This window comes from Macrotis lagotis, chromosome 1 (assembly GCF_037893015.1).
Source record: "Macrotis lagotis isolate mMagLag1 chromosome 1, bilby.v1.9.chrom.fasta, whole genome shotgun sequence".
In the NCBI taxonomy this organism is placed as follows: domain Eukaryota; kingdom Metazoa; phylum Chordata; class Mammalia; order Peramelemorphia; family Peramelidae; genus Macrotis; species Macrotis lagotis.
Genome location: NC_133658.1, coordinates 840,590,271 through 840,602,209, shown reverse-complemented (window position 1 = coordinate 840,602,209; position 11,939 = coordinate 840,590,271). Strand labels below are relative to the sequence as shown.

Here is an 11,939-nt window from a genome sequence, read left to right as displayed (position 1 = left end):
GGCCTGTGTTTGCTGATATGTGTTGAGATTGTCAGTTTGGAAAATTCTGTTGTGATTGTGTGATCTGTGCTTGTGATTAATCTGTATTTATGTGATTAGATTCTCTATTTGTGTCTCTGGGTTCTTCTGTTGATTTGTTAAATGGGGAGAAAAGTTCCCCTAAAAATTTCCTTGGGTTGCCACATTTAAATTGCTGCTCTTTGTTATTTTGGGCACCTAGATTTTTAGGTATCTAATGCCCTCATTGGCTCTCCCCTTGAGCTTGCTTTCTATCTGTGTTACAGTGGTAATCTGATCCCTCCCTCTTCACCCTTGTGTTGTCTCTTGAGCACTTCCTAGAGGGATTTTTAATTTTTATTTAAAAAGGAATGGATTTTGGTGTTAAATTGACTGAGGCCAAACTGTTCACCCTATTATTTTACTATTATGAGAAAGGCCGCCATTCCTTGTTTATGTTTCCTTATCTTTCCCATTCTCCTTGATTCTGTGCTTCCAGAGTGTTTCCTCCTCCCTTCCCCTTTCAGGAGAGAGAGTTACTTCAGGAAGAATTAGTAAAGTAAGTGATTAAAAGGGACCTGATTTTGAAGTAATGTTACAAAATATGTTAAAGAAATCATAGAAAGAAATGCTATTTTAATTCAAAAATATGGAAAATAAATTTCAGAAAGACAAGAGAGGTTAATCCTAAAGTGTATAATGTGGTCACCAACATATGCCTGTATAGGGGAAACTAAATAGTTAATCTTTTTACAGAATGATATGGCATCATTAGAGCTTCAGGAGTTAATCAATATAGATTCAGATATTGTTAGTTATTATAGAAAATTATGGGACATGTAAGGGTTGAGGAATAGAAGGCCAACACCACCCCCAGAAAGAACCTAGGATGGTCTTTCTATAAAAGTTATTCTGTTTACTCTATTTGAAGAATGGGGGCAATGAATATTCTAATTAGGCTAAGGCATTTTTGAATGACTGTTTGCCTTCTCCAGCATTTTAGCAGTTATAATCAAGAAATGTTAAATATTAAAACCTTAGAATGGAAAATGTATTGTGAAAAGTGGAATCATAGCTGTGGTTTATATAGATGTATAAGCTATGTGACTAGTTCAGAATAGTATGAATTAAGGTCAAGAAGAGGTAATGGAAAGGAATGGTGAAACAGTATATTAAGGGAAACTATGATCTGTATATATTCTGAGTCAGAGGTTTGGAAAGAACTTGAAAGAAAATCCAGACATGGAGACAATCGGGGTTTTTGAGCCATTTGTTAAGTATGAAAACTGATCAAAGCATGTAGACAGAAGATTTGAGCAGGTTTGACTGTATACAAAAGATGAATTTTGGCAACTTTGAAAAATGGTTTACAAATCACTGTAAGAAAAGAAGTATAGAACTGTAAGTCTATAGGGAGATATGTGTTTATATGAAGCTGGGGTGATTTGAAAATTGCATTAAATTGGTACTTTTTGCAATGTTTGGCAATGAATTGATTGGAAAATTAATAAACCCATAAAGTGAAAAGTTTGATATCAAAACATTTGCTAGGTAAATGATAATTTTATTACATTATTATTGATCCTATAATGTACTAATTGAAAGATACATATAAGTTGAATTAAGGGGTTTGTGAAAAAATATGTCTGAGTTTGGACTCTGATGTTTTATGGCCCCTCCAGAGTCATAGGAGTCAGGACAGATTTGTGAGTTAGCTTTAGAATAACTAAACAAGGGGAAGGTAATATTTTACACCGATTGGAATTGTAGTTCATGTATTTGGGAAAAATCTGGAGTGAGTAAGTAATGAAAAACAGTAAAGATAAAGAATCAGTACATATTACTTTGATATCTCAGATTGTGGGAAATCTCCAATTCCTAGAACATAGAATGGTCTAATATTAAGAAATGTTGGTCAGTGAGGATAGAAAGCTCTTATAAGTGAGAATATTGAGAAGTTAGAATTACACTGATAAAGATAAGAAGAATTTGCAAAATTTTTAGTCTTTGAAAAGAAAATGATTTAATGCTAATTTGAAAATGACTTGGAATTTAAAAGAAGTGTAAAGAAAATCTTGTAGTTATAAGAAGGGATTTTTTTTTAGCAACAATTGGTCTTAAGAATTCTTTGTATTGGGGAGGCTAGGTGGAGCAGTGGATAGAGCACTGGCCTTGGAGTCAGGAGTACCTGGATTCAAATTCGACCTCAGACACTTACTAATTACCTAGCTGTGTGGCCTTGGGCAAGCCACGTAACCCCATTGCCTAGCAAAAACTAAAAAAAATACATGTAACTAAAATATGCTATATACAATTAGCAAACTTTGTATAAGAACAATTTAAGCTATATTTTTGAGATTTTAAAATTGTTTTCAAATAACAAATTATGAATGAATTAAAGTTTCATCTATCATATTTGTAAAGATTTTATTATGAGAGAAAAAAAAACTAGAGAATACCTTGCCAATGGGTTATAGTTCTCAAGGTATTTTTGGCCCAGAAAATATGTGAAAGGCTTTGGTTTTGACCTCATGTTTATGAAAGGGAATATTGATATGTGAGATCATTATAGCTTATTTATTATCTATTAAAAAGAAATTATACATAGAACTGTAACACTGTCATGGGTAATAAGTATACATAGGGCTTTTGAAATTATTATATAAAATTAACATTGACAGAGGATCTTATTTTCTTTGAAAATAGAAGTGTATTTGGAAGAAGAGATAAAATAAGTTACAAAGCAAAAATTCAGAAGAGGTTTGTGTGTAAAAGAAACTTAATTATAAGGTTAATTTTAAGAGAACCTTGCTTTAAGAGAATGAGATGTCAATATGAAAAGTTTATGTTTCATGTAGGTTAAGAATTTGATGTTTACAGTATCTTAACTGCAAGATACCATTTCCAATGATATTGAATAAATGTGAGGGGCTTTGGAAAATGATTAGGATATTAAAAATAATGTAACCCTAATTAGATGACTTATCAGTATGATTGAAGAACACCCTTCAAACATGTGATCTGCTTTTGGAAATGTAAACTATTTTACTGTAATGATGTCAAAGTTGGAATTAATGATTGCTAATGAGGGAAATTATCAAAGCATAAACCCCTGGGTTCCCTGAAATTTTAGATAATGTGTTGGACCTTGCTCTAGATCTGTAGGTCCAGGTATAAATGTAATGATGTTAAGATTATTTTGTGAAATCTAGTTCTTACTGTGTTAAACTTATTACTGTTTTTTTGAATTTAGAGATCACAGACCCTGAATTTCCAAACCCCATCCCTGTCACCAGGTCCCATCTGTTCCACCTTGGAATATTCCTCCACTAGATCAAAAAGGGGGAATAAAAGAGCTGGGAAAGTAATGAAATTTTCATAGATGGAAAAATCCTGTTCTGTTTCCACTTCCCCCTGAACCAGCCTACTGCCCCTTCAGAAGATTCCTTTGCTGAATAAAAAGGGGAGAAAAGGGTAGCAGGAGGATGGTGGGGAATTGGTATATTTATCTCATATCTAAGGAGAATCTTATCTCTGATCTAGCTGCCCTGTACAACTGAAAGAAACAGGTGGATTGAGATGTGAGGATGATACCTGTATGCTTTGTAAAGATGGTTGTGGTAGATGCTTCCCCAGACTATGTAGGTAATACCTCAAGGGTTTGAGCTATCCTCATAAAAAGTGGGGAATGAAGTACAATATCAATGCTTGTAAAATTCCTGTATAGAAAGGGGTCCCTGACATCCTTCTGGGCCCTGCGAAACTCCTTAGAAATATAAATTTGGCTAGGTGCCTTTAGGTCTGAAAATAACTGAACGGGAACCAAATGCTTGATTCTGGGGGTCACAGATATTCCATAAATTTGCAATATCAATATTCATCATCATTCATCATTCATCATTCATCATCAATATTTCAAAAGGAGTCCTTGAAACCCTACTGGATCCTGAGAAACTAATCAGAAATATAACTTTGGCTGGACACCTTTGGGTCTGAAAGTAGTTTGACAGGACCCAAGTACTCGACCCTGGGGGTCATGGATATACCATGAATTAGTCTGAGATTCACAGAGCACCAATTATTATGTAATACCAGTATTGGGGTCAAACTACCTGCTGGATATTATGGTCAACTATTCTCTAGATCCAGCTTGGCCAATAAGGCACAAGTGCATGTATTAGGAGGAGTGATAGATAATGATTATAGAGGAGAAATTAAAGTTTGTTTACATAATTCCAATGTGTCTGAAACCTACTTCTGTAAGACCAAGGAGAAGATAAGTCAGATGGTTTTATTACCATACCTCATTGGACACTGTATAAAAAGAAATCAATCTCCTGATAAAACTACCAGAGGGGATCAAGGATTTGGTAGTTCAGCTGAAATACACTGGGTACCTGAGAAGATAATCCCAGGAACTAAAGTATGGATAAAAAGACATCCTACAGAAGCTCCTAGGCCAGCTGAGTTAATAGCAGAAGGGAATAACAACACAGCTATTGTTTGTTATTCAGGAGGTAACTCTTGGCACTACATTCCATTAACCCAAATGTTTATTCACAATTAAGTGTTTTATAGGCTTCTGGTTTTATACGGAAGTGCTGACTTGGACTCCAGGAGCTCAATTAGCAAATTCAGGAATCCAGATCAAGCTGACATGGAAATATGCCACTAAATCTAGACAACAAGGAGATTTCATCTGTCCTGCATACAGCAAATGTAATATTGCTAAATGGACCATTGCTAATTGGTCTACTACTGATGCTAAATTTTATAAAGCCCCATTACCTATGTCTGCCCTCCTAACAGGACCCTCTCCTATAACTATTCTTATCTCTTCATTGGTTAATATCTCATTTTGTATCACTCCTCTCCACTTTAAGCTCCCAACATTATGGGATAAAGTACTAAGACAAAGATTAACTGAAAATTGTACTACATTGAATATAAATAACTCCACCCTTAGTATAACTATTCCCCTTAATAATCAATATTTGTTTTGTGCCAATGCTTCTGTAATAACCAATCACGATGCTTCAGTACATTATTCATTATTATTGCCAAAAACAACACCCACCAATCATCCTCCATCTGTTGTTCGTGTCCCAAAATCATATATTAATGCCTCTATTGCTCAGCACAAAATTGTACTTCATTATAATGTGTCCTTTCCACTTTTATTGCCCTGTACTAGATTTAAAAGAGCCTGGTATGACACCCTACTTGGCGGGGCAGGAACAGGTTTGGAAATTGTAAATTCTATAGATCTTGAGACCTTGGTCAGCAGACTGCACAGCAGGGTGGGATGTATCTCAAGCTTTGACAATTAATGCTAATTGGTTGCCCACGCCAATCCTGCTACACCAAAATACTTTAAAATACCAAGGCCAATTCTTACAAGTTTTTAATGATAGCATTCTCGCTAATATGCAAATTGATACTAATATAAGTGCCCTGTTTAATTGGACCAAATGTTCTTTGCAAAACATGTACACTTTAATACAAAAAGAGAATGCTCAAAGGTTATTACAAGAAGGAGATACTACCATTTAGGATGTAGCATTACCCTATGTGGCAAATTATTGGAAACAGATCAAGCCTGAATGAGCTCAGTGTACCTCCCTTTGGTGTAGTGGGACTGTAGTATATTATCAAGTTCATATATGGAAAATGATGCGTCAATTCCATGTGATTCCTTTTGTGTTACATGATTATTTTGCTTTACCACGTATAAATAGTAACTATATAGATCAAGACAATGTAACTCGTACTTTACAGGACTGTACTTTCACTAACAAAGGCATCCTGTGTGAGATGATGAATAGGCAGAAGGATCCCTGCCTTCTCTCACACTCCTCTAACCTTTGTGACTTAACTTTTCAATGTTACATAAAGTATCTTCTCACCACATTTGTTTAACCTCTAATAATAGTACTGATTTAGCCTCTGTCTCTCAGAAACCTCCCTTTTCTGGATGTTTCTCTTTCTTACACTGGCAGGGTGATGATTTTTACTTTTCCCCTGATACAGATGTTGATAAGAATTTACTCTGGCAAGGTGATGATTTTTCCTTTTCCCCTGATACAGATGTTGTTAAGAATTTGACTTGGGTACCCAAATTGTTACCTCTTCCCCCATACTTCTTTATCTCTACAACCTTTGATTGCTTTTCATAATCAATCTCATGTCCTGAAGAAGCTATTAGTGTCCAACCAGTACTCTTTGAATGAACATTGAATACAGACTTACATAGTTGCAGGACATTTAGTCACTTTTAGTCACATTTAGTAACTTCTGATACTAATCACCATTGGTATGATTTCCTGTTTAAATCAGCAACTGCTACTAGATATTTTAACAGTTTAGCTATTTCTATATTGTTGTTAATGATTTTCTTGTTATTATTATGGATTTGCAATTTTTATAGACAAATTTGTAATAAGTTCACTCCTATAGTCCCATCCTCATACATTTCTCATGACCTTAAGGCCAAATGAATAAGAAAATGAAGTTTTCTTATAAGTTCTCTGGAGCCTGTATGAGGATGTGCCTTCCTCACGAATTTACGTTCCCCCCGCCCCCTGGACATGCCATAGGTGATTTGGCTGCATTCCAAGTTCTCCCCAGGAGACAGCCACTCCTTGGAATACAGGTAGTACTGGGGAGAACTGGCTATTCTCACAGTATTGACTTTATTCAAAGTAAAATCTTCCAGCCCCCTATGGCATTTCCTTGAAGTCTTCAAACTGGTAAGACTTGTAGACTCTTCCCATATTTCTGTTAAAGGAACTCAGGAATCTCTCCCAACTAAATTAGCAACTAGCCTTCTTTGTTGCCCACTGATAAATACTCTGAGGCTCCAAACATTAATGGGAATCTCACATGGAGAATATTTTCTGCCTGGGATTTTCTTTCTTTCTTTCTCTCTCTTTCTTTCTTTCTCTCTCTCTCTCTTTCTCTCTCTCTCTCTCTCTCTCTCTCTCTCTCTCTCTCTCTCTCTCTCTCTTTCTTTCTTCCTTTCTCTCCCACTCAAGACTCAAAAGGCTGAAAAGAACACGGGATTCCCCCAGCCACGGACTGTTCAGAGTTGGTGCTCCCCCGAACTGGTGATGTTATTTTTATCTTTTTCTTCTACTTTGATCATAGTATTACTAACCCTTTTTCTTTAATGTATTAGTTGCTGTATTGGATGTTATTGTAATCAATCTATTCCTTGTGTTGTGTAATTAAAATACTTTCATTCTCACAAGTGTCAGAGAGAGTGTCATTGGCAGGAACAAATACGAACCTCATTTAAAATCACAATACAATGTATCACAAAAACAATAAAACAATCATTTGGGGAGCTTGAGTGGATTTCTCAGGATAAGTCTGTTGGTGCAGAACAATGCAACAATTTTAGAAAGTTTTGTGACTCTTACCCATTCAAGTAGGACAACACAAGTGTCCTTGAGTCCTGTGGGAAAGAGTACATTGACTTTTTAGTCATTTATTATTTTTGGGGGGTACAGAATAAGTTATATATTTTTATCAGTATTTTTGTTTATTATCACTGATTCTTAAATGTTCTCTACAAAATAAAAGCAAAGTACTTAGATTTTAAATAGCATAGATTTCTAAAGTAAAGCTTATATTATGACATTTAGGATTTCAAGAGCTTGTTCAGGCACATATTTACCTATAGGCACATAGAAAAGATGAGGCTGTAACTGATGTGACTTGCTGTCTTGGCAATGATATAAACAGCTTTTTGGTGAGAACAAGATTAAAGATACAACTAGTCTTGTTCAAAATATGATTATCTAAATTGTGGATTTTCCAAGGTCTTTTCTTCTCATTTCCCTCCCACATTTTAGGCATTTCTCTACACATTAGTACCTATTTCAAGAGGTGATATAGGAGGGAGAAGTATAAATCATTCTGCTACTTGTCAGTAATTCCTTTTTTAAGGTGAAGAACATAAAACCATTGTCTAACGAGGTTTTTGGATTATTGGTAGATATAATATTTCCATGTTTTCCCAAACCCCATTAGCATGGAATTAATGGTTCTACCCCAAGCAAATGATAAAGCTTGTTATTCAGTAATCCTCTTCATTCACTGACCTCCACCAGAGTGGAAATCATTTTGATGCAGATTTCTACTAAGTGGACTAGGACTAGCAGATGTTCTCTATTTATGAAGTGACTTTTCACAGCTTCCTTTTTCTTCATGGTCATTGGTCTAATCAGATCACTTTGCACTTCAATTACCTTTTTCCTAAGTATTTCCTAAGTACTACATAGACATGAAATCATGAGAAGGCAGTGGCTTATTTGTTTTACAGGCTCAATAAGAAATGGTGCCAATTCTCTTATGTTGTTATTCTAATAAACTAAACAGATTCTTTGCCACTTTAGCCACTTCTTTCCTATATAGAGGCCATAAACTTGGACCTGCCCCAACAGACTGAGTCAGTATACTTGGACCACTTATTTCCCATCAGTGTGTGGAATATTGGGTTTTTTTGTTTCCAATAAAAATTTCCCCCCTTTATGTTGAAAGATCATGTCTTTTTGATGGGAAATCTCTTTATCACCTACTTCCTTCCCTTCCCTTTTCTCTACAGATAATGTGAAGGGGCTTCTTATTTTATTTTATTTTATTTTATTTTATTTTAGGTTTTTTCAAGGCAAATGGGTTAGGTGGCTTGCCCAAGGCCACACAGCTAGGTAATTACTAAGTGTAGATTTTAACTCAGGTACTCCTGACTTCAGAGCTGGTGCTCTATCCACTGCACCACCTAGCCGCCTCTGAAGGGCCTTTTTGATAACACCCCATAAGGGAAGGCATATGATTTGATGGTAAATATCCTACAGCTCTGTGCAGTGTTCTGAACTCTGTACATAGCTCTTGTAGTTTTAGGCAGCAACATTTCACATTTAGAGTTCTGGCAAAAAAAAAAGAAACACCCATCAAGTAACTAAAAAAAATAATTCTCCCATTGGGAGAAAATGAACAACATTCTGCACAGCTGCAACACAGATCATTTTGTGGAATCTCAGATACACACACACACACACACACATATATATATTTGTATATGTTGACATATACATTCATATGGATATGTATGTATGTATGTATGTATGTATGTATGTATGTATACCAATATAGTGGAGAAAAATAGCTCAAGGGCCTTAAAAAAAAGACAACTCCAATACTGGGACCTCTCCCCCCCACCAGAATTTCCAAGTGGGGGTTTTTATATCTTCTTGGAAGAGTATCAAAATAATGTTCACAGAGGTGAGACAGCAAAAGGAAACTTAAAGGAAGGAAAAGAATTATGCTCCTACTCAGGACTGTGTTCATTTGCTGCTCTGATAAGGAAGAGACTTCACACTTCTGCATGATAATCAATTTGCACCTGCCAGTGATGATTTCAGACTTTCAGGAAGAAATCTTCTCCAGTCAGGGGGAGGCTTAGGTAAGCCATTCCAGACCCAAATGCCCACATTAGCAAAGAACAGCATTTCTGTTCTTTCCTGTTCACCCACAGTCAGCATCCTGTAATTAACTAGGGACCAAATGGGGAGGAGATCATGAAGAATCAGTAACATTTTTATCTGATGGCTGATGCTGCATGAGTCATTCATTAGCTAGTTTATAATTTTGACCCTGTGTGTTTGAAGCCATATCGGGGGAACTGCTGCTAACAATATCGTTGTAACTGTGCTTTAGGCATATTATTTTAATGACTCAATTCTGGTAAAGCCTTTGGGATTGGAAGAGGGAATAAACCACATTTATCAAAATGCGTATATACAATTTACCACCATGCCTGTGGAAAAAATAGGCCTCCATTTGTACTTTTCTGCAGATGTGGTAATAAGAGTATCATCTTTCTAGCATCTGAAATTTTTAAAGCTAGATATCAACATTTCAGTAACTTTAGTTTTTGTTTTTGCTAAACATGATAATTCTAATAAATTCCATATATATATATATATATATATATCCATATCCATACCTCCAATATTACTGCACAAAGTAACTTCCCAGTAATTCAAAACTTATCAACAAATATTCATATTTATCCTCAGCTATATCAAATTGCACAACTAAGAAGAAAAAAGCCCTAAGGAAGTCACAGTTCACTAAGTATCACAGATATTCCTCACATAAAACACATGATTTTCAAGCAACTTGTTTCTTTGGTGTGGGGGTAGTCAGTAGGTAATACAAACTTGACTGTGGTTTCCTTCTCCCAATCTCTTCTCATTTATGCCAGTTGGTAGCAAAGACAGGACAAGAGAAACAACTCTCTGGCCAGGATAACCAAGCATGGCACCAGCAGTGAAGGTGGGAGGTTAGTAAAACTTATAGCTGCTCTCTTCAAAGCCTCTTGTTCAGCCATAGGTGAGTGTGTTAAGGGTAGCTACAACAAGGGCCAGGAAGCCAACGATGGACTGAACAAAACTGAACTCTCTCAAGTTGAGATAGCTTGAGATAGAAGGTTGTGAAGTGATGACCAGCAGAGACATAAGGCCTCTCCAGACTTCTTCCTCATTCCATTCATTACTCTTGTTTTCCCAAACCTTCTTGGCATCATCACTGATAAGCTGGTGGTGATGAGAATGGAGCTGGGGTAGGCAGAAGCTGTAGACAGCATGCAGAGGTGCAGAAGAAACTGAGGAGGCCAATCTGTTTGTGGTGCTGGAGCCAGTGGTCCAACCAATTGGGAAATTGGTGGTATTTAGTGCCTGGGTGAAGCTGCAAGAAGCTGGCCAGCACCCAGGTAAATACACCAGGGATAACGTGACATAAGCCACACAGGGCAGAGTGGTGTTAACCACGAAGATGGGGAGTTTATAGAAGTAGGTCTTGTGCTCCTGGATATAGGGATATGGCTCATCCTGGATGAAGTTATAGATGTAGATGATCAAGAGGTCCAGTTCCAAGATGGTTGGCATCTTCCAATACCAATCCCCCTGGCAGCCACCAGTGAGCCCATGTTGATTGAACTGAAGCCCATGGCTTGGGTTATCTCAAAGACCTTAAGTTTTGCTTCAGGTTGATTTCTGGAGAGTAGCACCTATTTGCTCCCCTCTATGGGGTCAGCCTGCAATGCCCAGGCAGAGATGACATTGAAGGCCTTCACAACCATGCAGGTAGGGAAGAGGGAAGCAAGGTACGTGGCCTTGGACGCCCACTGCTGGAGGTGCTCCTGTTCCATGTTGCTGCTCACATCCATTAGGATCTTGCCCACCAGCAGGTCACTCAAGCCACAAAGCATAGAGAAGTGCTCCCAATATGTGGCTGCAAAGATTATTTCAGGTGTAATCACGGTCTCTTTTTTTGGAAGGTTACTTTAACTGCAGCGGGGAACAACTGTGCTGTTCTTTTTTGGTTAAGGCTCAGCAATGACATCAAAGTCTGTGCCCATCAGGCAAAGTCCCTGCTGCCCAGGATGCCCAGAATTCCCATGGGCTGGGTCTGACTGGGAATCACTGTGAGATTGGGGTTGCTGTTCAAAAAACAAGGGGGTTTGTTCATGTCTTCAGACATCCTTTCAGTTCTCCCAGGCCCAGGCTCTTGGCATGGCATGCCTGAAGTCTGCATTGTGCCAGGCCATTCCTCCTCCTCAGCCTCCCCTGCAGGGCGCATGGACTGAGAGGAGCTGAATTATATATTTTTCTGACTCACCTCAGTTAATATAGGCGAATTTATGGAGATGAGGGGGAAAAAGATGGATTTGTCAGAATGAATACAGTACTCCAGACTACTTTGCTCTCTCTGATTCCCAGACCAGAGTCTATTGGTGTAAAGGATCTCTAGAAACTAAATTATTAGTATACTCATTACATAGATCATATTGATCAATATTAAAATCACAGTTTTCTTTTAAAATTGTTGGCAATGCATTGCAATATCTAAAGTATTGCAATTTTAAAAAAATTATA

General features: G+C 37.1%; 1 pseudogene; it reads right to left on the bottom strand.

Annotated features, from left to right (window-relative positions):
* Nucleotides 1-10,153: 10,153 nt before the first annotated feature.
* LOC141507700 (metalloreductase STEAP3 pseudogene) lies at nucleotides 10,154-11,643 on the bottom strand (annotated as a pseudogene).
* Nucleotides 11,644-11,939: the final 296 nt, after the last annotated feature.